General features: G+C 37.5%; 1 protein-coding gene across 1 annotated transcript in view; it reads right to left on the bottom strand.

Annotated features, from left to right (window-relative positions):
- Positions 1-27420, bottom strand: part of GPC6 (glypican 6) — a 710559-nt gene that overhangs the window by 361245 nt on the left and 321894 nt on the right. The window lies entirely within an intron of this gene.

Here is a 27420-nt window from a genome sequence, read left to right as displayed (position 1 = left end):
AAGAACAAGTTAATTATACATTCCATTCACTAGTGGACATGGAATTGACAGCTTTTCCAGTGGCTCTTCTAGAAATAGGAATAAGCTGCTACTGATTTTTACTTTTTTTCCCCAAAACTGCTTCTGTCTGTTTACTGGGGTAAGAAAACTTGTAGTGAGCCAGCGAGTCAATTATTTCACTCATTTCTCAGAAACCAGAAAATCTGGAATTACTATTTACTTTACTGCTAAGCTTTTTTCCCTATGACCTGGTTTTTGTCCTCTTTTAATTTTCATCCTGGGTTGTTCTCAAAGTCTGTTTGTTTTTTTTTTTATAGAGATAATTTTCTCTCTCAAAGTTACAACAATTTATTAAAAAAAAAACAACCCAAGAACAAAGCAAACCAGGTATCAATCCCTCTTTGTCATTGTTAGCAGAAAGATTTCTTGTACTTTGCCATGAAGAAATCATTGCTTTTAGAACTGGCCTCTTTGCTCACAAATCGTGTTATGTCTTTAGAAAACAGGAGTCAAATGCCTTAATGACAAGGCACTTGAAGTTCTTGAGATTTCAGGCAGTGATGCACGTAAAATAGAAGGACACTTGGATTATACAGCTTTGTATGCTTCCTTTATCATTATTGATTTTGCAAAGGGAATTTAATGCATCTTGCAGCTGGAAACGTAATATCAAGGAGACCAGAAAGATCAAGTATATTACTAAGCAAGTCTCACGCTTGCCTAGAGAGGAATTTGATCAACTGGGGTTTGAAAGAGAACAGGCCGAGGGTCTGAGGAAGAGGTAGAAGCCACATTTAATTAGAGCAGATTTTTGTTGTAAGAGGTTTTTCAACAGGTCATGAAATATCCTGTCTGGAAATAATTGATTTCTTTTTTTTTTTTTTTCATTTTTTAATACTAAATGTACTAACACAATTAATAGCAGCATAATATGTATCCAAGACGCACTTCATGAAATGTTTACAGTTAATAGGAACAAGAATTCAAAATGCCATAATTTAAAAAAAATGAATTAAGCATGCCGATGCTCTATTTCAGTGTCTCTATTAGCTGGAGGGGATAACCTGCTTCTTCTACACTACAATTACAGTCCTCTATCTGATAGTTTCTTTATAACTCTTTCAGGTTTCCATTAGCTTTGATCTTCTCTGGAAACAGTACTCTATTTCTTCTCTACATTTTAGCAAGTTCTCTGTTTGGAATCGGTTGCAAATAACCACCCCAGGGTCCAATGAGGTATACCATATAAAGTACTAAAGACTTTCATCAGTCTACCTCTGTCTCCAGCTGACACTGGGTTTTCCCTCACCTTCTTTGAGGAGAATTCCCTGCTATTTTCAGCAGGAGAATTATAATGGCAACAATTTTTCCAGGACTTCTGTCAAGGCAACAAGACCTCCTGCAGGACTTGATGGCTAATTGCCTTGGAGGACAATCAGGATGTTCTTTCAGGTGTCCTCTCCCTCTTCTCTCAGCTTTACCAAACATTCTTGTGTTGGTGTACTTCTCCATCTTGAATTCAATACTTTGGTGCTGCCAGTATGCTGAGTTTATGTCAATTTTACTGTAAGCTAATTAATGCTAAACTTGAGCTTATTTTTTGTTCTGTATTTGTATCTTGGACTTTGTTGGATTCTTTCCCAGACTTTCAGAGAGACTACAGAGGAAATTGTGTCTAATCTAACATTATTCTAATGAAATTGTACAAAAATTCACAGTGAAGAATGGAGACCACATTTTTATAAAGTTATTATTTTATTTGTCCAAGGTAACAAAAAAATCTGACTCATCTACTTGCATAAAGTGGTTTATAAAGTCAGTCAGCAATTACAATATTTTCATGGGTTTAGCCCAGATGGTAACTCAGATCCACGCACCTGCTCACTCACTTCCCACTGCTTCTTCCCCCTGGCTCCTGGAGGGATGGGGAGGAGAATTGAAAGTATGTAAATCCCATGGGTTGAGATAAGAACAGCCCAATAACTAGGGTATAACACAAAACTACTGCTGCTACCACCAATAGTAATAATAATGATAAGGGAAATAACAAGGGGAGAGAATATAAAACTAAAAGGGGAAAAGATAATAAAAAAACAATAAACCCAAGGGATGCACAAAACAACTGCTCACCACCTGCTGACCAATACCCAGCCTGACCCGAGCAGCAATCTGGGCCTTACGGGCAGTTTATATACTGGCATGACGTGCTGTGGTATAGAATACCCCTTTGGATAGTTTGGATCAGGTGTCCTGTCTCTGCTTCCTCCCAGCTTTTTGTGCCCGTCCTCACTGGCAGATCATGAGACTAAAAGTCATTGATTGGAGTAAGCACTAGTTAGCAACAACTAAAAACATCAGTGCATTATCAGCATTGTTCTCAGACTGAAGTCAAAAACACATCACTGCAACAGCTACGAGGAAAGAGAAAAATAACTGCTACAGCTGAACCCAGGACTGATATGAAATCAGAACATTTCAAAGTTGAATTCTCTATATCTATCACCTAATAACTGTGGAACATATGGGTGGATCATAGAATCACAGAATCACAGAATCATAGAATAGTTAGGATTGGAAAGGACCCCAAGATCATCTGGTTCCAACCCCCCTGCATCCCTGTAGGCCCCCTTCAGATACTGGAAGGCTGCTATGAGGTCTCCACGCAGCCTTCTCTTCTCCAGGCTGAACAGCCCCAACTTTCTCAGCCTGTCTTCATATGGGAGGTGCTCCAGTCCCCTGATCATCCTCGTGGCCCTCCTCTGGACTTGTTCCAACAGTTCCATGTCCTTTTTATGTTGAGGACACCAGAACTGCACACAATCCTCCAAGTGAGGTCTCATGAGAGCAGAGTAGAGGATCATAAGTTATTTACTTTAAATTGATATAAAACATGGAACCTAACTAGGAAGCAAAATAAAGAAGAGGGAGTGTACCTGTCATCAGGACCTGTAGTCTGGCAATAATAGGATGAGAATTACCCACAGACTCTACCACCTCCTGGAGTTTCTTCTCCTTTCCCTTTCCTTCACCCCCAAACCTAACACTGCTCTTCTTCATCTTGATCCTTAGAATCCTGATCAGACCAAAAGACCCGAAAAGGCATACAGAGGATATCATCACTTTCCCTGGGCTAAGGCAGATCTCCAGTTTTATGTGACACTTATGTTCCTAACATCAGTTACTTTCCTGTATCCATTTCATGTTGACTTCATGCTTCTTCCCTTCAAACCTTTCCAGTTGCAGAGCCACACCAGCAACCCTGAACATGTTTTCTATCAACATGAAAAACACTGCAATAGAAAAAAGACCTAAAATTAAGTGCAAGTAAAAGAAGACAGAGAGAGATGACCTCAGCTGTATTTGCACAGGTGCATCCACCAACTAAGTGATTTATAGATGTGATGAACTCTACCCCAGAGTAAGGATCTATTTCATAGACTTGGGGACTAGAAACACTCAGCATGTTAGTTGGTTCTTGCTAATGGTTGAAATACCTTTTTCAACTATATGATGAGTGGTCACACTTTGTTAACAGGGAATGTCAAAACAGATGTGTTTAGCAGATTATGCCTTCTAATCCATTTCATTGCAAGCCTGCTAGCCTTAGCTGCTTAAAAAATTCTATTTTTGTTAGATTGAAATAAGCTTAGCATGAGAAAGTCAGCTAATGATAATATCTCAAATAGCTTGACAATGCCACAAGTTTGCTGAGTGTCAGACTAGCCAACAAGACTGTATGTAATACCTTTTTTTTTTCAAAAGCAATGATGTGCAATTCAGCCCTTGTCACTGATGCTGTATTTTCTGCTTTATCTGTTCCTCTCACTTTTGCATGCGTTTTATTTATTTTGTCTTAGAGGAAGAAGGACAGAACTGGAGCAGTGAAAGCTGCAGTCCTTCTCAGCTAACCTTCTCCAATAGTATCAGCATTACCACCTAAAAACTGTGGAGTAGAAAGGATTGTTTTTCTAGAAACTCTTGAGGTCATTAGAATTGCAAGAGTTATTGGATATCAGGCATTTTCAGCCACTTGAGATTTTTTTATTTCCTTCTTTTGCATGTTTAATAAAAGGGAAAAGGTGGTTTCCATGGTGGCAGCTTATCTTACAGACTTGGGTCTTGGTATTTGAATCTGAAGTGCATGTAGCTGTTCGGTTGTGTGAGCACAGCTGTGTATAAAAAGTTTGACACTGAGCCCATTCCTGCTATCAGAAAGTATATGGCATCCTTTTGTATTGGGGGCTTCAGCTCTGTGTGTAACATCAAGTGCTGCCTCTAATGCTGTTCAGTGTTCTGCAATATATTAACATGATGAGGGCTGTAAATGCCTTACGAAAACCCCCACTGGCTGCACTGGGCTTAGCTTTTTATGGTAAGACCCTGCAGCCTTACAAGATTAGTTTCTGCCTGTAGTCCACAGTTGAGTTATGCTCCTATATTTGTGGTGGATCAGGCAGTGCACCCAAAGGGAAAGCAACATTGTCTGGCAAATGCAGATTCACAGGAAGCATTTTGAAAGATATGGACAGTGTTACCTAGATATTTTGTAATATAGAACAACAAATGTGATCAACTTCTTCCATCAAGTATGGATGTGGAGAGAGAAAGTCATAGCTTAATTTGGAAAAAATATTTCATAAGATTAGTTTCAAATCCAAACCAGACCAAGCAAACTAATAAACCTAGGACACAGAGATACTTAAAAAATACTTGAAGGGTGGAATGCTGTGTGCATAATGCATGAAGAAAGACAGATCTTTCACTGCAGTTAAGAAATCAGACATTTTACCCTGACATGTTATTGTGGTCTGCTATTGTGGCATCCTTTAGATAAGAACTCCAAGGACAGAAATGTAGGAGGTAGGATACAAACTTCACTTATGATCTGATTATAAGAAAAGCACCAATGCAAATATTTATAATTGCAGAAAATACTACCATATGTACTAGAACTAAAGTAATTTTAAATCTGTGCCTAGCTTTTGCAGCTCATACTTCTACATGTGGTTTTGAATGTCTGCATTTTATTTCAAAATAGAAAATGAAAGGTACTTTGCTTGATGGATTTGGGGATTCTAAAAATACTTCAGGAGGGAAATTAAGGTGAGGGAACCACTAGATGCAGGTGAGAATGGATCGCATGACCACTTCTGATGGGCAGTGGGTTGAAAACAGTGTCTGAAGATTTTACAATGTTTTTAATATGTTAACAGTGTATTGGCTGATGCACAGCAACTGTTCTACAAATCTATGGCAAAAGGCGAGCGATTCACTATCCTGTTCCTGATATCACTGGGAGAAAAGCACATTCAACCTTGAAGAGCCAACACATGTGTTAGCAGTGAGACATTGGTTTTGATTGCTTCTTAGTTATGTTATAAGCTTTGATATGAAATATTCCAAATAATTGCAATGCTGATTTCTCTCCCTTTGTTTGATGTTCCTCCAGACTGTGGCTGTGTGAGCTGAACACTAAAAATTGCCAGATAATCAGCAAGGACTAAAGAATGGAATTTTTCTGTTTCATTTTTATTCAAGGTTTGCCTTACTAGTGGGGTGCATACAGGGCACATTCAAATAGCTTCTTCCTGCAAACAGTTATTCACATGATTAACCTTTTATGTGAGAATAATCTTCAGTGTCTTATTGGCAGTAAGTACCAAGTCCTATGGATATGATGATGTTCTAAAAAGATATGCAGGTCACTTTAACAGCTAATGGTCACAAATTTCCTCTTATGGAGGAAATGACAAAGAAAATGTGAAGAAATGTCATTACTTTCGTCATTTTACCCTGCACTTCATCAAACCATAAAAAGATTCTGTAGTTGGATTAGTATAAATTTCAGCTAAAAATTCAAAGGCCTACAAGGTATAACTTGTGTTTTTTTTTTCCCTGGTATATTTCATAAATGGTATTGAAATCCATTGTTTAAATAAAACGTTTGTAAATTTTAATTATTAAAGATATGGTTTAATCTACCACACACTAAAATGGTGCAGCTGGTCTGTGAGTATGCGCATATTTTCATATATATCTGGAAGACTGAACTTTATTTTAATGAATATAGATTTCTCAGATGAATATAGCCATAGTGTCAGACTTTCTTCTACCTTAATGCATGTCGGTTGGAGAACATGAGAGTGTCATGTTCTCCCTACTTTCATATTTCTGCCTTACTCATTTCTTGCTGACATTCAACCCAGTTCTTACATTCAGCACATCAATCTGCATGCTTAAATGTACTGTTCTTCTTTTTCTGCTGAGAGTCAAGAAATATGATCAGACGACTCTTATCTCAAAGGATCTGCACTCTATTCTGTCTCTGATGCACAACATCCCACTGGAGTATTCGATTGTTTATCTACTTCCACTCAGGCTTATCTTCTGCATCTCGTAATGTAGTACATTAAAACAAGACTGTTGCCCCATTTGTTTGCTTACTGATTTACCAGTGACAGTCCCCTTGTTGCACAACTGTTGAACTGTGCTTTCTTAAGCATACATCTTTCATAATTATCATGATTAATTATGTTAATTCTTTCATACAGAGTAGGGCCCCTACATGTTCTAAACACTTTACAAATACTGACTATCAAAATATTAGTAGAATCATAGAATCATTTAGGTAGGAAAAGACCTTTAAGATCACCATGTCCAATTGTAAACCCAAAACTGCCAAGTCCACCACTAAACCACGTCCCTAAGTGCCACATTCATGTATCCACCTCCAGGATGGACTCCATTGCTTCCCTGGGCAGCCTGTTCCAGTGTTTGACATGCCTTTTGGTGAATAACTTTTTCCTAATATTCAGTTTAAACCTCGCTTGACACAATTTGAGGCCAGCAGCTGAGGAAAAAGTAATTTAAGGGGTAGGTAGGTCACTATCATAACTAGATTTCTTTCAGAAGAGCCTCTGTTTTTAAAAGTATGACTTAAATTGCAGTATCTTAGGTACTCTAACAAATATCATTTTAGAGGAATATTACTGATCTTTGAAGTGTATTATTTTTTGTAATTTTAAAATATAAATAAAATATAAAAATATATATGTGCTCAAGTGCATTGTTCTACCCCTAATTTGTTTACATGCAGATGGACTTTTAACTTTCCAAGGCAGAATCATTATTGCATGACTATACAGGCATTCACATATTTTGAAATCATAATACAAATGCACAAATGTTAATGTTAAAATCTAAATTACCACAGATTTTGAGGACTAAATTACACCAAACACTGATGTCTTCTTGGTAGTGGCTAATATATATGCTCTAATCAAAACCAGGCAAGATGTATTTCTATTGTCTAATAACAGCCCCAGAAAAACAGCTTTCTTAAGTCCTATTTTGTGGAAATTTTCACCTTCAAAATTATGATTTAACATATTAGTATTTTCCTACAGGCTCTACTGAACAAAGAAATAACATAAGCTCTAACTGTTTCCCAATTACCTAATTTAATTTCTCTAATTATTTCCCAATTAATTCTTTCCCAATTTCATCACCAGTATTACTATATAAGCTCAAGGAAGATAATTTAGACAGTTTTTTATAGAAGGTCATATGTTTATACAATCACCTAACTCTCTGTGGCAATAATAGGAAAAGTGTACCTGGCATTCTATTAAGGTGTCTATATTGGATTACAGCACTTCTTAAAAGTGAATGAGTGAAGAAATTCTTTACTGTAAGGGTGGTGAGGTACTGGAATGGGTTGCCCAGGGAGGCAGTGAATGCTCCATCCCTGGCAGAGTTCAAGGCCAGATTGGACAGAGCCTTGGGTGACATGGTTTAGTGTGAGGTGTCCTTGCCCATGGCAGGGGGTGGGAACTAGATGATCTTAAAGTCCTTTCCAACCTTAACTATTCTGTGATTCTTCATGTTTGCCCATCATGTTTAAATTCCAAAGTTAATCGTGAAAAAACTAAGCTGCTAGGCATTGCAGAACTGTGTTGTTTATCTAGGACCTTGCTGGGATGTGCGATACTCTATGAGGTAGAGAAAGGGTAGAACCCATGAAAGCTATGAACAGTTCACAGTTACAAGTTAATGTGGTCTCATATCCTTCCTTTCTCATCAAGCCCAAGCTTTTTGATCTATGGGACTCAATATAAAATAAGTGAAAGAAAGCTACTAGCAGATAGAGTTTATGTGCAAATATGGTTTAGCTTTGAATGACAAGTTTAGAAATTTCTTTGGTAGTGGGAATTATTCTGTTACTGTATTGTGGTCATTTATAGCACATGCTAACTGACAGATTTAGATGTGTGATGCTACTTATATCATGCAAGGTGTGCATTACATCAGTTGAGCATTAGGACTGGGAACACCAGTTATGGGACAAGTGAGCAGTGACTATTTCTCTACTCAGAGCAGAGAAATCCTCATGCACTAACACAGGAGGATTTCTCTGCTCTGAATAGAGAAATAAAGTAACAAACTGTGAGAGACTGAACTGAAATCAGAATCCACTGTCCATTGTCTCAAAGACTGGTGTGAGGAGCTAAGACTCCACTGTCTATTGTCTCAAGGATTGTGTGAGGAACTGAGGTCCATTGTCTCAAAGATTGCTGCCCAATGTCTCAAGGATTGCTGACAGACATGAGCAGTTGAAGAGCTGGTTGCAAGACCAGCAAAACTGGATGCACATGATCAAACAGGAATGTGCAGTAAATGACACTAAGAACAGAAGTACTTCCCCCTAACACATAACTAAAAGAGATGAAAGTAATTACCCATGTGGCCACCCATCGCTGAAGACTGTGGACCCTCGGGATGCCACTGGATCCACAGTGGTGACTATCTCTCTGTACTCTGAATGCTTGCTTAATTTCTATCCTCTTTTCCAATCTGTCTTCTTTTTTTATCTTGACCAATTGCAGTACTTTACCTTGTTTGGATCTTAATTCCACTATGGGGATCACAAGCAAAATATATCCAACACTGGGGTTTATCCAGTTGGACCTCAACACAAAATCACTAAAGCAACAGCATTTTACTACATCAGAGCTGCACAACCAAAACTATAGCAGGGTAGGTGTGCTCTAAAGCCATCAAAGCCCCACTTGGCAGGTAATCTGCAGCAGCATCAAGATCTTCCCTTGCCCAGGGAATGCACATCACCCCTCAGAGTAATGGATGTGGGTTCTCAATACATTGAGAAACTATTTCCTGGACTCAAAATTCAACTGTAGCAATGATATGCAACTACAAGTATCAGAATTGTTAGATCCAAGTCCTAGCTCAATTCCTTCTTAAAACTGAACAAAATTAATCACAATCCTACACAAGAGCCAACAGAGAAATCTTTACAGATCTCCATTTACATGAGATACAGCCATGTTGAGGGAAGGAATGTCATTCAGAGGGACCTTGACACGCTTGTGAGGTGGGCTGATGCCAACCTTATGAAGTTTAACCATGCCAAGTGCAAGGTCCTACACCTGGGTCGGAGCAATCCCAGGCACAGCTACAGATTGGGCAAAAAGGAAATTCATGGCAGTCCTCTAGATAAGGACTTGGGGGTGTTGGTCAATGAGAAAATGAACATGAGCCAGCAGTGTGCACTCACAGCCCAGAAACCCAACTGTATTCTGGGCTGCATCAAAAGAAGAGTGACCAGCAGGTCAAAGGAGGTGATCCTGCCCCTCTACTCTGCTCCTGTGAGACCTCACTTGGAGGACTGTGTGCAGTTCTGGTGTCCTCAACATAAAAAGGACATGGAACTGTTGGAACAAATCCAGAGGAGGGCCACGAGGATGATCAGGGGACTGGAGCACCTTCCATATGAAGATAGGCTGAGAAAGTTGGGTCTGTTCAGCCTGGAGAAGAGAAGGCTGAGTGGAGACCTCATAGCAGCCTTCCAGTATCTGAAGGGGGCCTGCAGGGATGCTGGGGATGGACTTTTCATTAGGGACTGTAGTGATAGGACAAGGGGTAACGGGTTGAAACTTAAACAGCAGAGATTTAGACTGGATATAAGGAAGAAGTTCTTTACTGTTAGGGTGATGAGGTACAGGAATGGGTTGCCCAGGGAGGTAGTGAATGCTCCACCCCTGGCAGTGTTCAAAGCCAGGCTGGATGAAGCCTTGGGTGATATGGTTTAGTGTGAGGTGTCTCTGCCCATGGCAGGGGGATTGGAACTAGATGATCTTAAGGTCCTTTCCAACACTAACTATTCTATGATTCTATCATTCTATGTTTCCCTTAGTAGGCACAGCATCACACAGTTCAAATTGTCAGAAAGTATATGCTTAATTATTTGCAGCCCTCTGTTACACATATGACATCTACAGAAAACATATTAATTTGATGAGGGTAGAAATATTTTGCTGACATCCAGGTGTGAATTCTGGTTGTTTTTAACTTATGCTAAAATGACTGTTACTTTCCACACTGTGCATGTCTTTACACTTCCAGAACTGTGAACCTCACAGAAATCCAACACTGACTCATGACCACACTCACAGCTGCAGAACTCTCCTCCTGTCCTTACTCCTTCTTTTGGAATGACTAGCAAAGCACACTGGCAAATTTTTTAGTGGAGAACAACTATTTAGGCATGGCTTCTGCCTTACTGGCTCTTTTTTGCAGAGATGCTACTCTTTCCCCAAACAGAGCTGGAGTATTTGTGTGGAAGGAAGGATTGTATGACATTTTCCCACTCTGTACACTGTAGGTTATGACTAGTTTATGCTTTAAAATATTATCAGGAAATGACAGATTGCTGGCTTGCTAATATTCCCATTGAACAGTCTCCTGTGTGACAATAACTTCCTTACACTTGTTTCAATAAGCTGTATAAAAATCTCCCCTATGCAAATTGCCCATACCACATTAAATTGTAACTGGACTGACCCAGATGCAGCCTGAGTCTCAGATTGGCCTCAAAAGCCCTTCTATGTACAAGAACACTCATCTGCTCTTGTACATCTTTGCTCATCAGTAAAGGATATCACTTCCATGTTTTTCCCAGTGGATTGTGGCACTCATGAGAGGTGAATCTAAGTAAAGGTCAGAGATTTGACTTCTTATGCAAGTTAATTCTCTTAATCCATTCCTGGCAGTATCATTTCCTAAGGCCCCTTTATAACATCCAGGGATAAAGTGTAATAATGTCACGGAAGGGCATTAACTCTATAGAATTTGCTAGAATCTTGGCAGATAACAGCTAAGCAAACAAGATTTTTTTTTAAAGCTCATTTTTAGTATTTGTATGCTGTTCTGCCTCCCTGAAAATAGTGTAAGCAATAATAACTTGTTATTAATATTAAACATTTAATTTAAAAATTCAACTTTTTTGAGGGTTACACCATTATTTTTATCTTTAATTTAAAAAGACACCTTAGAACTTTTGAAATAGACCTTTGAGAATTTTATGTTTGAAGTATTTGGAAACAGGGACAGCAGTACACATATTTGTTAATACCTTGCTTGAATCAGTAAAGACTGAACCTCTTAACTCCACATGGCACAAGAACATCTTATCTTTGGGGCTTTTGACTACTCATTTAGACATTTGTTCTTTGACTGACACAATCCTGTCACTGAGATAGAGCATTGATTTTGAAGCATCAACATTTCTGGCAAAGGAGCAAACAAAGCACAGTGGAAGCTTCTCTTTTTGGGTGTCAAGAGTATCAGCTGTACTGGGGACTGACAAAATTGCATGAACTGGATAACCACTGGAAAAGCAGAGGGTAAAGGAAGGCAGCAGGTGCTGTTCAAGCAAAGTATGTAGCAGAAGGGCCCCATGGACCACGAGCAGCCTTCACAAAGAACAGAAAAACTGTTTCAAGCTCCTGACTCTTATTTAGTGGGAATAAAGTTACTGCTACTTTTAGCATCATGGTGTTGTATCAGCAAAGTGCACTCCAAGGATTTTCTGAAGACTATCTCCTCTCTCAAAGTCTATTCTTACAACAACAGGCATTTTGAGTTGCAACAAACTTGCTGAAAAATGTAAAAGTTTATAGCAAATTTAGTAAGTCAAGAGGGAATAACTATTTTTTAAGAAAGACCCAGAGATCTTTTTGGGACAACAGGGAGGTCTGGGAAGAGACTTTTCTAGATAGACACCTATATATTCCCTTCCCCCCCCCCTTCACTCTTCATTTGAACCAGGTATGATTTGACAAAGAGGCTAGTTAGAGCAAATGTGCCACTTTGCAGGACATCGTCACATCATTTGGTAAAAATGTATGTACTGATAGGACACTTTCAGAGCAGAAACTGTGCTCAGGGAAAAGATGTGAGGACAGCATGGGGACAGCCCTTTTACTATGTACATCAACTTCCAGGTGAACACTAGAGTTTTTTAATACAGAGACATTTGCTGCAAAGAAGCATACAGTGTAGGGAGAAAAAAAAACAAACAACAAACCAAGAACAAAACCATTTCTCTCTAACAAATAATCGGTTTTATGTAGAAGATGTAAACCTTTTAATTTGAAATATGCTGAAATTAAGGAGATGCAGGCAATTTTGTTTGGTTTTGCTGTTTTTTCTGAAATCTTATGACAAGTTGCTACTACACAATTTACACAAAATATAATGAAGCTCATTCAGCAGACAACATTAAGAAATGATGTTTCTTAAAAAGATAGACAAAATGTATTTCTTATAAAGCTGGTTTCATGTTCATTTAACCTACCTTCTAGCATATACCGCTGTACACTGAGGTATACCTTGTTATCCACTGACTAAAATTATAACAACTGGTTTGATTGCCTCAGCATAGGGGAGATAATGACTAAATTAGACTGTTGGCAATAACAGAGTCATCTTTTTAAATCATGTCAATTAGCATTAGAGTTTCTTCCCTCAGGTGTCTCAGGGGTCCCTTTTGGTTGCCCTTTTGCTTGAGATAAACAAAATCCTAAAATCCCATTTTTTTTTTTTTTGTGTGCCTATATCTCTGCTAATTACTTCTTTGGTGGTTTGGTTTTTTTTTTGTTTGTTTTTTTTTGGTTAGTTTGTTTTGGCTTTTGGTGAATTTTTTTTCTTCTCTTTCCTCTTTTTTTTTCCCCCAGCCCATTATTGTTGTCTTAATGAGCTAGAGTTGTTGATAGCACTGTGTGCTGGTTTTGGCTGGGATAGAATTAATTTTCCATGTTCTGAATTTGTGCTCAGAACAGTGTTGATAACACAGGGATGTTATAGTTACGGCTGAGCAGTGCTCGCACAGAGTCAAGGCCTTTTCTGCTTCTCACCCCATCCCACCAGTGAGCAGGCTGGGGGTGCACAAGAAGCTGGGAGTGTAGGCAGCTGGGACAGCTGACCCCAAATGACTGAAGGGATATCCCCAGACCACAAGGCATCATACTCAGCATATAAAGCTGGGGGAAGAATAAGGAAGAGGTGACATTTAGAGTGATGGTGTTTGCCTTCCCAAGTGGCCATTACATGTGATGGAGTCCTGCTGTCCTGGAGATGGCTGAACACCTGCCTGATGATGGGAAATGGTGAATGGATTCCTTGGTTTGCTTTGCTTGTGCACATGTGGCATTTGCTTTACATATTAAACTCTCTTTATCTCAACCCACAAGTTTTCTCACTTTTACCCTTCAGACTCTTGACTGTGTGGGGCTAAGTTGCTGACTGGGGTTTAAACCACAACATACTGTCAGCCGCAGTCTTGGGAGAGAGACTCTTATCCCAGTGGTATACTGGAGCATCATGCTCTAAGCCTGTTAAGTATTCCTATCCTTCTGCCTGACCTCAGTTTACAACAGCATACCACTATGCTATTTAATAAAGTGTTCCGGAGTGTGTTAAAACACTTTCTTCTTTGATATTAAAAGTTGACAGTAAAAATTATTAATAGTGAAGTTCCTGACACATAAATTTGATGTATAGTCTAGCTGGGTCACTGCCCATCTAGCCACACATTGCAGACAGTTCTTTATGTGAATGTTTTTTGCAATGAGGCAGAGATTGTTTTCTAAGCAGTCGTCACTTCACCCAACATGGCAAACCAAAGCATCTCAGAATCAATACATTAGTTTATACCAGAAATAACACATCAGTGTGCATGTTCTTTAACAAAGATAAGAGAGCATTGGAATCCAGACTGGTGACTCAGTTAACTGTGGTTTATTATAAATTGAAACAAATGTTACTGAAACCAGTGTTACGGAAACTGTCCAACAACACTAAATATTAATAGCTACAGATATTGAAAATATGTGATGTATGTGTTTCAGATGGGGATAGGAAAGGACATCATGCCACCCCCACCTACCTGAGATCAGAATGGGGGTGTGACTTGCTGACGTTGCTTATGCCAGCTAACACAGGAAGTTTCACCACTAAAATGTACTCCTTCCATGACAAATTATTCTGTTTTTATGTACTCCAAAAACAGTAAGCACAAAGAATCCCTTTGTATTTATAGTATCATAATTAGGACTTGGAAGGGATAGGATCTGATCCACTGTTCTTTATACCAAAATTTACTTAGACATATGGTAGACTTCTATGAACTTTGAAATACATTCAAGAGGAAAAAGTAGGAATGGAAATATTAAATAGTTTAGTATTGCCACTACAGGCTATTAAAACTTCTGCCTTTCTAATTGAAGTGGGATATCCACCAATGAAGGGAGAACCCATTGAAGATAAATAATGGGAAAGAATTCCCATTGTGTAGAAAAGAATAAACACCTCACCCCCTCCATAAAGTCAGGGGTAGACCAGGATATAAAGAAATATCAATCCAAGCTTCCAATAAGATTTTTGAGTGTTGGTTACCCATCATCACAGTAAAATGTTTTGTTGTTTCTTGTTTCTCTTTCTCCAGAAATCTCTTTTTACAGAAACACATACAGAATTTTCCTGCTAAACCTTTCCTATCAGCTTTATTTAATATTGCAAAAAGTCCATAAGTATTGTATATGAAGCATCATCTTAGCCCATATGTAGTCTGACCTCAAGTTAAATCCCAATAGAGAACAGAAAAGCACCCACAAAGCCAAACAGCTTGCAAAGAATAGCTTGCTTGTTACATGCTGTTTTTCTACAGAGACTCAGTGGTGTCTTATTAAATTGAAAGCATACCAGTTAAAAAGACTGAAAGAACCCAAATGACGATTTCTTTTTTATCTAACTGCATGATACTAATATTCCCTACTTCACTTTCACTAATTTTTTTAAGATAAAAGATGACAAAGGGAAGTGCTGAAAGCTGCTCTACAGATTTTAAGCCTGGTTATTTTAAGCCTCTGTAGCTAATTGAAATTTATTGATCTGTATTGAGAGAGCTGGCTGCTAAAGAAAGAAAGCAAGAAAAATACACACCACCACAGAATCCCTACATGTGGCTTGCACAGCCTTCACATCAGATCTGTGAAGGGATTTTTTTTGTGTCATGGCTATCCCGACAAAATCCTTTAATCCTAAAGACTGAGGTGGTAACCAAATACCTTGCAAGAAGAATGTGAGGGCTGGAGCTTTCTGCTGCCTATTAATTCCTCCTGGTTTGCTGTCTGCAGACCTAGCAACCAGGACTCAGGAGGCTGCTCAGGCTACACAACACTCAGAGGAGGGAAAAACCCACAATATTTGTTTCAAAGGTATCACTTCTGACCTAGGAATAAGGGCTGTCTAGGCTGATCTGACTTGCTGTGCATGCTCCCCATGCATAGGGGAAGGCAGAAAACTACAGTGGTCAGAGCTGTACAAGGAAGCTGGGGAAGAGTAGGGGTGGCAAAAGAAAAGGTTTTTTGGTCTGGTGCAGTTGTGTTAGGAGAAATGTGAAAAACATCTTTGCTGCAGATTAATTTTGTGGATTAATTTTGTGAAGATTAATTCAATTCCTGTTATCTTGCTCTTCGTTAAGAAGAAAAGTTAAAAAAATTGGTAAGTCTCTCTGTGTAGCCAGCCTCTTCAAGGTCATGGTTATGGACCATTTCTCTAAAATCAGGCTTCCTTGCTGATTCTGGTTCTGGTCCACTGATGTTATCAGAGCTGGAAGTCAATGCCCCAGCACAGGTTTCTTGCTAGCTGCTGACATGGTTTTAATTGGACCTGACCCTGAAAGTCTGCTAAGTGTTAAACGAACACGTTCTTTGTTCTACCCATATTGTTCAGATGTACTCACAGAATAGGTAATGAAGAGTATAAGATACCCAAGCTGGGAAGTCAGCATATTTCCTGAGCACTGCGTTCCTTCCGTCATAGAACATTTTCCGACTGGGGGGGGGGGGGGGGGGCTACAGCACCCAAATATCTCCCTTTAGGAGAAAGAAGCTTCCAGTTGTCCATAGCTGTATGACCACCATCTGGACTATGCTTATTCACTGCATAATGGATAAGTACATTGCCAGTGTTATGATAAACATACACATTGCTTGCAAAAAACCAGAGTACTTCAAACATTTTTCTGTATGCAGAGTTGTCCCATAACAGCTACACTTAAATAGCCAGACAACAGATAGAAGGTCAGATTTCAGACTGCTACTGTGGCCCACTCATAAGATGACAAATACTTAGATGCATACTTTCCACATAAGTATTAAGTTGTATGCTTTCAACTTGAGTGGAACATACAAAGTGAATGCAAGTTATAAATATTTCATGTAAGTAAAAATCAAAGGAGGCAATTGGTTTGCATTCTGTTATTCTCTTTTACCTCTTCCAAATGTATTCTCTTTGGTGCAAACAAAATTAGATTAAGCTCTTTGGTCTTACTTGGACAACTGAGGTCAGACTATAAAGTTCAGATATATCAGAGTCAAACTATTTTTTCCCTGTTAATACCTTAGATGCTCTGCTTTACAGTCACTCACTAAAGAAGAGATCCTGACACTATCTATAGGCAGTCACCACTCAATGGGTTTGACCTTTGGGTCAAGTTTTACAGTAACATACTATAGCAGCTGGCAACAAATGCTTGTCCTGGGAAACATTTTTGTTTCTTTAGCTTTTCCTTTATTCTTACTTTCTGAAGTTAATTACTTTTCTGGTGGTCTCCGTACTGATTTCTGTAGCAACCCTCAGTGGCAGAATTTTCTCACTAGATTGACAAACTGCAGTTTTGTACTGTGAACTGCACATTCAAATGGGGGCATTGGGTCTTTTGCTTTTTCTTCCTATCTGGGAAAAGACCTTTCTAAAGAGCCTGGATCTGGTTATTCTCTCTCAGAAAGTTGACTTTTAAGATAGCTTGTCTACACAGACAGGAGGTGAAATAATCTTTCAAATACAAAGGGCAGCATTCTCATCTGCCAAAGCTCCACAGAGGACATGATAGTTCCCTGCTGACACAAAGCAAGACAGGCTGAGTGACAGAGAGCACACCCTGATTTCAGGGGTTCCCTAGATTTCCCTAGTTATGGATTACCTCTGCCTTAAGCTTGAAGAGTAGAAAATAATCAAGAATTAACTCCAAAAAATGTCCAGGAATTACAAGAAGAAAAAGTGTTAGGCATGCTTTGTAATATTCTAATGTGCGCAGTCACCCAGAGATATCATCATGAGTTCATTAAATAAACAAGCTTATGTACACTATGTGTCAATTAATGCACTAATCTGCAGAAAGGATATGATATCTAGGCTACAGTCTCTTGGCTTCCAGTGTTTGGATGATGCAAGCAGATGATAAATTTACACTCAATGCAAACTCATTTAAACTCATTGTATAAATTTTATGCATAACTTCTTGTAAATTCACAGACAAAGCATATTTTACCATGATTATAAAAGCAATAGATGGATCATACTTTGATTTAATATTTTTTGTATCTTTTAAATCAACTTGAAAATATATACTACAGGTACTCAGAATAATTTCTGAGTCACTTACATTTTGCATCTTCTAGTTCCAGCTTCCATGACTACTCTCTGTTTCTATTATCAGAAAGCATTTTGGTTGTAATTAATTTGCTAATTTAGTGTGGGAGAAGTTTTACAAGATACCACCAATGCTCTAATGATAAAAAGTTCTAGTGTTATGGTATTATATTACAATAAATAGAATGTATCCTCCATTAATCTTATTTTGATATTTGGTTCCTACACAATAATATGCTAAAGACACATGCATGTAATTGTCATGGAAATGCACTTTCTATCACTAAACAACACAAAACATTGATACACAGGAAAATCTGGGAGGTCGCTAGTCCAGGCTCTTGCTGAAAACGGGGTCAGCCACTCAGTCAGATGAGGTTCTGGGCTTTTTCCAGACTGGCTTTGAAAATTCCCACAGATGAAGTTGCTACCTAGATTTATTTAATTTTGTTTAAGTTAGACCCAAGAAGAATAATGGCAGTAGTTTTAATTTTTTGATAATTGAAAACTCCATCTTGAAATAAATTTGAATTTGCAGGGGATGATCGGAAAAGTAGAAAGCAAACATTCTCACAGTGAAAATATGCCACTGTAAAAACTTTTTATGATAGGAATGAACAGTGCTATACAGAAGCCTTTGTCCAAATGTGACCCTATAAATTAGCCTGTCTCAAAATATGCCCTTCAGAGAAAATCATCAGTCCTCTGTGCATCTGAATTTCTTCTATCTATAATGCAGAATAAAGTTACCTAATTTTCTTCAAGGGTGTTGGGACTCCTACTGCATTAGCATCTTCAAGGCATTTTGTCACCTTCAGGAGGAAATCAGTGATACTAGCAACAGCAGTAGCACCATCTCAATATACAATTAGGTCACACTATAAGGGAGGATTAATGGACTAATTTTACTTTTGCAAATGACAGTAAATATACCTTAATGAGAGTTGGCAGTCACTTCACTGCAGAAAGAATGACCTCAAAAGCTGATTTAGAACACAAAACTTTCAAGAACATATAAAATTTTACAAGTTAGAAGAAAAGTTGAAATTGAGACACTGACCTCACTTCCAACCTAGTGCAAGCATAACAATGTCATCTGCACAGCCTCTGTGCAAGTGAGTAATTCCTGTCATTCCTAACACAGATCTGCCCACATTAGGTCAAAATTGCAGGGTTTTTTTTCCAGCAGATACTTAGATTTTGACTCCTAAATTTTTAGAAGATCTTGGCTATAATGGCTTGGTACAATGCAGAGTTCTTTAGGACTTTTTCTCAAGCTGAACTTCAGGGTTGCTTTGGGTAGGTCAGGTTGACTTTAGATGTCTAATGTTCTCAAACATGAAGCAATATGCTGGTTAAGATTAGGATTAGGGTTTGTCTCTTCACATGTTACAATAATCATTAGATGTGTGAGAACAGCATTTTACACAGAACATATGCATCAAAAAGGATAAACTATGGGAATGAAAGGGTTGCATGGAGAAATGCCATGCTATGTTATGATCCACACTGCAGGCATCCCTTAATTCTTTCTGCTGAAGGTTCACAGACTGAAAGGCAATACTAGTACCTGCACACAGGGCCACCAAGTCAGGCTTACTTCATGGTCCCACACACCTTACCTTTCTATCAATACAAAGACCCAGCTTCATGAAGAATTTACCCCAAACACAGAAACATGAAGTTATATCCCCACAGAATAAACCTGCAAAATAACCCAGGTCTGTCACTTTTTGGTACCCATAGACTCAATGATCTTAAGGATCTTTTTTAACCTAAATCTCTATAACAAAAGAGATCAGATGCCTCCTCTGATGTAACAGCTTTTTGAAAGAAAAGAGTGAGGCAATTATTTTGAAAGGTAAAAATTATGTCAAACAATTTCAATGAGGTGGTCTTTGGGAGATGTCTGTCTTGCATACACTTCAAGCAAAATGTTATCTTTTATTTTCCTTTAATGCCACCTTGGTTAACATTTAGTAATTATTTTCTAACTGATTTCATAAAAAAATCAAAACAAACATAAATTGGTGTTTTGCAAAACTGAGAAAGTTACCTTAGCTTCTCAGTCTGTCTGCACTTGAACAACGAAACATGACTTCCAAAGAAGCAGCTAAATCAAACCTTATACTCAAAAGGACAAAGTATTTCTGTTAATTTCAGTGTTATGTTGAGGTTCTCTTTGCATTAGTTAAAACATTATTTCTGGATAGGCAGGAAAACTATTTATCACAAGGTCAGAAACAAAAACCAACCCAACCCCTTGAGATTCTGCTACTGTGTTTGTTATCAATATTTTTGTCTTACCACAGTATCCAAACCTTGTGCATCCTGTAGGATTTAAAATACATGCACAATATATGAACTTGGTGCCCTCACTGGCAACCAACTACCTGGACTCCCTCCTCTTCCTTTTTGAAATCACAGTTATAGAGATGCAATGACCTCAATGCCCCCTTTCAAAGCTACTCAAAAGGGATCATTTTTCTGTAGAAAAGTGAGCCTGGATATCACCTGTGGTTTTCTATTTTTTTTTATTTTTTTTTTTAGTCTGTAATATAGTAGGAGAACAAAACACACAACAAATGGCATGTAATGATCAAAATATGCTCAAGCCTTTCAATTGCCTCTGTTTAGGCACCAAGCTGAGCAAACAGTGGGAACAACTCTAAGAAGTGAGAAGAGGCTGTAAAGAGCAGAAGAAGGGAGCTGAGGAGAGTCAGAAGCATCTTTACAGATGAAAGTGTCACTTGTTACCGAAAATGCTTCCTACAGAATCCTATTTCCATGTTTCTCTGCTTCAGCCAAAACTTAGTGCACACAATTTCTTTCATGAACTTGAAACCATATGTCCAAATCAATGCAAAATCCAAATCTAAACCAGAAGTGAGTGAGAAACATATAGGAACATTTCAAAATTTCAAAGATGGAAAAAAAATAAATTAACAAGTCAGGGAACTCAAGTCAGCCTTCTTACAAATATGAGAAAAATATCAGGAATCTAATAAAAGCCTTCAGTTTTGAAAAGTTTTGTTGAAATAGTGTTTCAATTTTCACCTTTTTACTCTTCTTGAAAATTTCTAGCATAATCACTTAGAATTTAAAAATGAAGAGTTATTTTATATTAAAAAACCCCAAGGCTTTCCAGTGGAAAAAAAGCCAGCCTCATTGTGAAGTGAACATGAAAATATTCTGAAGTTGTACTTGAGATAGAGTGATGGTCATTAAACTGCTGATAAATTAACTTTATGTATAATTAAACTCAATTGTTTTCATCATAGAGCTGATTGCTATTCCTCCCACTGCGAACACGAAATGACTTCATGGAATCAGTCGGTGACTGCTGACATCTTAATGGAGACAACTATAACGTAATTCTGTCTCTACAGAACACAACTGTTCCCTGAAGTACATTTTCTACTGATATTTTTGTAAAAATACCTTCTATATAGTATATTTCAGGGTCTGCAAAGCACGCTTTTGCACCCTGACAGCTTCATGATGAAGTTGTATGGTATAGAATCATAGAAGCATAGAATAGTTAGGGTTGGAAAGGACCTTAAGATCATCTAGTTCCAACCCCCCTGCCATGGGCAGGGACACCTCACACCAAACCCTATCACCCAAGGCTTCGTCCAACCTGGCCTTGAACACTGCCAGGGATGGAGCATTCCCAACCTCCCTGGGCAACCCATTCCAGTGCCTCACCACCCTAACAGGAAAGAATTTCTTCCTTATATCCAATCTAAACTTCCCCTGTTTAAGTTTTAACCCATTACCCTTGTCCTTTCACCACAGTACCTTATATAGTGTTTGTTAATGCAGGAGGACAAGCATACAGGCAAAGAATGAAACCTAATCTTTTCCTAAACACCTCTAGCTGGCATGCCACTATCCCCAACTGTAGTACCTGCTGTTTTCATTTCTCATAGCTTTATTTATTCCTTCATTGTCTCAATACTTATGCAATCTACTTAGAAATGAACGCGTATTTGGCCAAGGCATAGGCATATGAAGAAAATCAATAAAAAGTCTCACCCTGGAGAGAATTAAATTACCCTTGTGAGAATACTAAGTAAAAACATTGCTTGCATAAGGAGTCTGATTTAGTGATATATATGTATGTATATATATACAGATACATATATTTGTAAGTAATTGATTATAGAATTGGGAACCAAAAGATTATAAAAGCACTGTGGGCAATCAAAGCATGTTTGGTTGGTTTAAATAAGATGCAGAGCTCAAAAACTGTTACTTATACTGACAAAATGTGTGGGGTGGAGAGCCAAGTAGGAACATAGTAAAGTGCTTCAAAGCTGTAATTTAAAAAGGAGCAAAGACAGAAGCACCTGAGGGTGCCTCCTGAGGATATATCAAACCAATCTGCTGCTTGGATTCACTTGAAAAAAGTTGCCTCTGTCCATGACTAGTACTTTCATTAACAAGGAATAGCACAGTGAAAAGGGCAGGGAGCAAGTTTCCAAGTGATTCAGGATACATTCCACATCATTGTCACAGAAAACTTAAAAGAGATTTTAGTTGCTGATTTTCTAAAAATAATAATAATAAGATTCCTGTTATTTTATTCGAAGATGAAAGCTAATGTAGTGTGAAAAAGGACTTCAGCACAGTATTATATAAAAGGACATTTGCCTTTTCAATCTTCATTTTACAGGCCATTTAATATTTTGTTAAATGAAAACTGACCCTGGGAAAAAACAACATGTCCTAAATTAAATTAAGATGGATGTAACATAGCATACAGCCCTGTTCCTGTTCTCTGAAGTTACCATGGAAATAATACATAAAGTACAAATTACTCCCATGAGAAACTGCTAAAGAACATCTTTCGAACACTTCTAAAAGCATTTAAAGGGACTGAAAATACAACTTTCTTTTCTAAAATAAGCTATAAGTGAAGAAAGAACAATGAGGTGGTAACTACTTAATTGACTGAATGGGTTATCCAGCTGTCAAGAATTCCTGCAAGCCATCACAAGGATCAGTGTGTAGAAGAGAGTGGTACAGTGTCAAATTTAGAAGATGGAGGTAATCACTTCTTCACCTTCTGCATTTCTCTCTAGCAGTTCTGATTCAGCAAAACACTTAAGGCATTTTTAACATTAAGATCCAAACCCTTTCAAAGGAAAACTTGTAATTTGAATATATTTTCATCCAGCCTATATGTAATCCCATTGAGTCAAATGATGCTCACATTCTTAACTCGATCCCTGGTTTAAATGCTTTGTAGAACTGGGGCTATGGCAGAAAATTTAAAGAAGCAGATCTAGGTATTAGAACCAGGTTTCATGCCATGCAGATGAGTGCATTTCAGTGAGAAGGGGTATATGTATGTATGCTTTACTTAAGCAACAAAATATATCCAGGTGGTGATGAAAGACATGTGAACCATTATCAGGCAGCTCTTGGCTATCTGTGCAAAGCTACAGCTTTCTTTAGGTTATTTTATGCTCGTTACATATAGTGATAGATGACAAGAATTAAGTTCTCTGAAATTCTATTACTTATGGATAAAATTAAAGAACAATAAAAGATAAATGGGGTAGCTGTGGCCTAAATGACAACCATATGGATAATATGATTAAGTATATGATAAGAAAAATTTTCAGTGGGGTGAAATGTATTCTGATGTCTATTAACAAGGTGTATTTTTGTCACTCTCTAATTTCCAAAGCAAGACAAGGAAGCTCAAATAAAATTTACTCACAGTGTGGGTCAATATCCAACTGCTAAGCACTTTGGGGCATATATGTGTGGGGCTAAACAATCTTCTAATAACTTTTGTTCTACCCTTTTTTTTTTTGCTGTAACTTACTACCCGTGGCTTGTAAATAACTTAATGAGGTTTTGTAAATGATATAGTGAATATGTTTCTCGGCTTGAGGGCATGATGTGTACTTTGATTTCCTTCTGACCTGATTTACCAACTGTTTATTTGAAGTGGGACCAACTATTCAAGAAACCATGAAGTTTTACTGTGTTAACTGCTACTGATCTAATCATAAACAAATTTCAACTGCCTTCTCAGTGAAGAATTTCTAACAGCTGAAAAGTACTGTGTTTTCATGGCTTTTTAAAAAAAAATATACACAATCTTAGAGAAAATATCTGTATTAGGTGTTAAATTTCTTGCATTTAGTGTAATGTATGTAAGAGCTTAGACATGGATCAAGAATCCATCCTGATTGTAAAGATTGTAGATTCTCAAAACCCTAGTCTACAGGGCATCCCGTAGATAATTGTTTTGTTCTTTCATCACTCTGTCTTAAAATGCAGTTAAAATATATTAAACACCATTACTACACTACTTTTGCATAGAATCATTAGCTTTGATTTTCAAATGGTTCATATGTTGTCATAAATATAATAAAATGATGACAGGTGCATGGGCACCTTCTTTGTAGTAAAAGCCAGTCTGAATAAAAAGATTTTAATATCACTATTTACTGAATTTTATCAATTGAATTACTGATTTTCACTACAATATTAATAAGCCAAGTATAAAAATACCTTAGACACAGAGATTCTTTAAGGTAATCCAGTAAAAGTCAGGCCTAGTAATGTTACACAAGAATTTGGTGAACTTGGCAGTGTTAGATTCACAGTTGGATTCAGTGACCTGAAAGGTCTTTTTCAAGCTACATGATCCTATGATACCTTTCATTTTACAGGCTACTTACGATTCACCAGGTATTACTTTCTTTCAGTGTCATTCTCTTACATCATTGACTGCATGCCTGCAAAGGCTATCATTTAAATGCAAAATGTAAGAACAAGCCTGAGTACTTGAGCTACCTACTGAGTTTTGGATCAAAGAACATAAGTTTTATGCTTGGTCTGAATTAGGTCTTTGACAGGTCCCAAAACAGACTACCTTTCTCAATGTAGAACTTGTAGCAGTTGTTTGTTTCCAGCACTCTATTGCAAATTTAAAACCTGAAGCTGTGCATCAGTTTTTTTTTTTCTTTTCAAAGTGCTGTACTTAATTAGGTGCATTTTTTAAAAATTCTGACATATCATAAAAAAAGAGCTTACAAATTATTAATGCTGTTTCACCACCATCAAAGTGAGCAATACAGTCGCAGGAAGTATGGTATCATGTATATCCATTTGACTAATAGATATAGTCCCCCTGAATTTATGTGTGCTGCACTTAAAGACACAATATGTGTTTCTCATGACATCAGGAGCAATAAAACTGGTAAAAGGGATGGAAGAAAGCAGGGAAACGAAATGCTCTCATGCCTAACTGGTTAATGCTGTGGCTAGCAGATACAGTCTTAATCTAATTATCAACTACTAGAACTTCATTATATTATGAAGTATGTACAGGCAACTCATGAAAATATATAAGTAATTTATTACTTTTAGTATAACTTATTTTTTATTATTACTATTATATTTTTATTACATTTGAAAATGTATTGAATATTATGAACAAAGCTTAGCACACAAAGGCTGATTAAGAAATACAATTTAGGGACATTTAGGGATGATTTGATAGCAGAGGAGATTCATATCCTGAACAATTTCAGTAAGAAAATGCAGTTTTAGAAAACTGTAGGGGCCATTTCCCTCAGAATTACTAGAATTGTGAAAGCAACAAAGGAAGATTTTCAGTGAGTTTGGTGAGGATATACAGAGATTCATGTGATTTGATTTTCCTCTTTAGAACTGTCTTCCAAACAAAGCATTTAAATACTTAGATATCTGTTGCATAGTCAAGTTTCTTTTCACTTCAGTAGACTTATTCAATTCGCATGCAAGGTCATGTGAACAAAGAAATCTGTTTTCTTAAATTCTAAATAAAGCCATGTTGCTGTCACATTTCTCGGGTTTCTGAAACTCAAAATGAGCTTGGGAATCCTTGGAATTGGATCATGTTCCCCACCAATTTCCAAGAATTGGCTCAAGGTCTTGCCATAGCAAATCCTTTGATGATGTACACTTTTTCGTAAGGGGCAGTCAGGAGGTGACACAGTGTGAATGCTTTTGTTAGAGCACTACTTGTGTCTTAGCTATGTTAAAGAAAAATACATAACATCCATTCCTTTTTTTTAGGCAGTGTAGGAAAACTTTGTTGTAGCTACATTTCTATTCCATTGCTATTAGGAAGATAAGCAACACATTTCAGTGAAAGCTGGAATTTCCTTTGCTATTGCTTGGAATAAGCTCTGTTTTCCAGTTGTGAAGATACAACTTTTGTTCTATTTTGAGTCGGACTGTGTTTGCCATATGGTGTAAATAGGATTAGGGAAACTGGAAAGATCACCTTGCTATTCTGATGTTATGATTAATGTTATTGGACCCATGGGGAAAAACACTTATATGAATAATATTAAGCAGTTTAAAGTTGATTATCTGTGTGATTACAAAAGGGACTAAAACACTGAAGAGTAATTTAACTGCAAAGATGACTGCAAATAAAAATTGTATTAAGAATATTTTTATTATCAGAAAAGTAAACAGGTGTGTTTCCTTGGAGCAGAGCTCTTTTAGCAAACACGCGTTCTGATTCTTATCCTGATACTTCTACTCACATAAAACCCATCTGTTCATTCTTTTAAATTCCAATTAGTGCTATTGACTGATTTACTTCATTAATCTCTTCTACAAGTACTTTTTCTAAGTTTTGCCTATATGAGTATTCTCCTTTGATAGAAGTACTGGAGAAATACGGCTGCTACCATGAAGAAGCTAAACTGCTCTTCTCTCTCGTGTTGTTTTTTGCATCCCAAGGCATACAATACTAAGACATTGTTCTGAAACTTGTGTACTCCTTCTGCAAATATTTTGTAGCTGTTCTTAAGCATTCTTAAAAGGCGCTTCAATGAAATGGATGGTTATTCTTGTGCACAGCTAAGCACCATAAATAAATAATTTACGAGATTAAGGAGTCTTCTTCAGGGAAGAAGAAACTGTACTTTTACTTTGAAGACTTTCTCCACAACCCAAATACCCCCTTCCTTATAGGAGGTATCTGAATTAAATTAGCAGGAGCTCCCAGGAAAAGATAATATTATCAGGGAAAGAATGGTATGCATAGTGTGAGAAATGTGCCAAGGAAAGTTGCAGGGAAAAAAGTTGGTTGCAGAATCTTTTAAGGCACATGTCCACAGCTGGTCAGCAGTTTAGAAAAAATCTTAAGACTACTCACTGGTAAAAAGATTTCATAAATGAATGAAGAATACCATCTTAATTGATGAGAATAATTTATTCCATTCTTGGTAGATGACGATCTGGTATCATCTGACGGCTCCAAAATTATGTCTCCATTGTACAGCAACACAAACTATCTAGACAGGAAGCCTATGTCACTGAAGAAAATCCATCAAGAGTAAAATAGGTAGTAGGTCACATCTCCAGCAGAGTCATTTACTCAAGAACAATAAAGGAAATCTCTCATACCTCCCTTATTTCATCTATGGAATAAAGTTTAAGTCCTCAGTCTCTGCCTACAGAACACCTAATGGTTTAGGCCATTGTAATTAAATCACTTCAGACTCTTAGACAAAGTCTGTAGTCAAACTTTGATTCTTCTAGAACTGTCAGAGACAAGTATAAGAATAATATGGGCAGCTAAGAAGGCTTTCTCAAAGATTA

The sequence above is a fragment of the Melopsittacus undulatus genome, chromosome 2 (assembly GCF_012275295.1).
Source record: "Melopsittacus undulatus isolate bMelUnd1 chromosome 2, bMelUnd1.mat.Z, whole genome shotgun sequence".
Lineage (NCBI taxonomy): Eukaryota > Metazoa > Chordata > Aves > Psittaciformes > Psittaculidae > Melopsittacus > Melopsittacus undulatus.
This window is presented reverse-complemented; position numbering and strand designations above follow the sequence as displayed.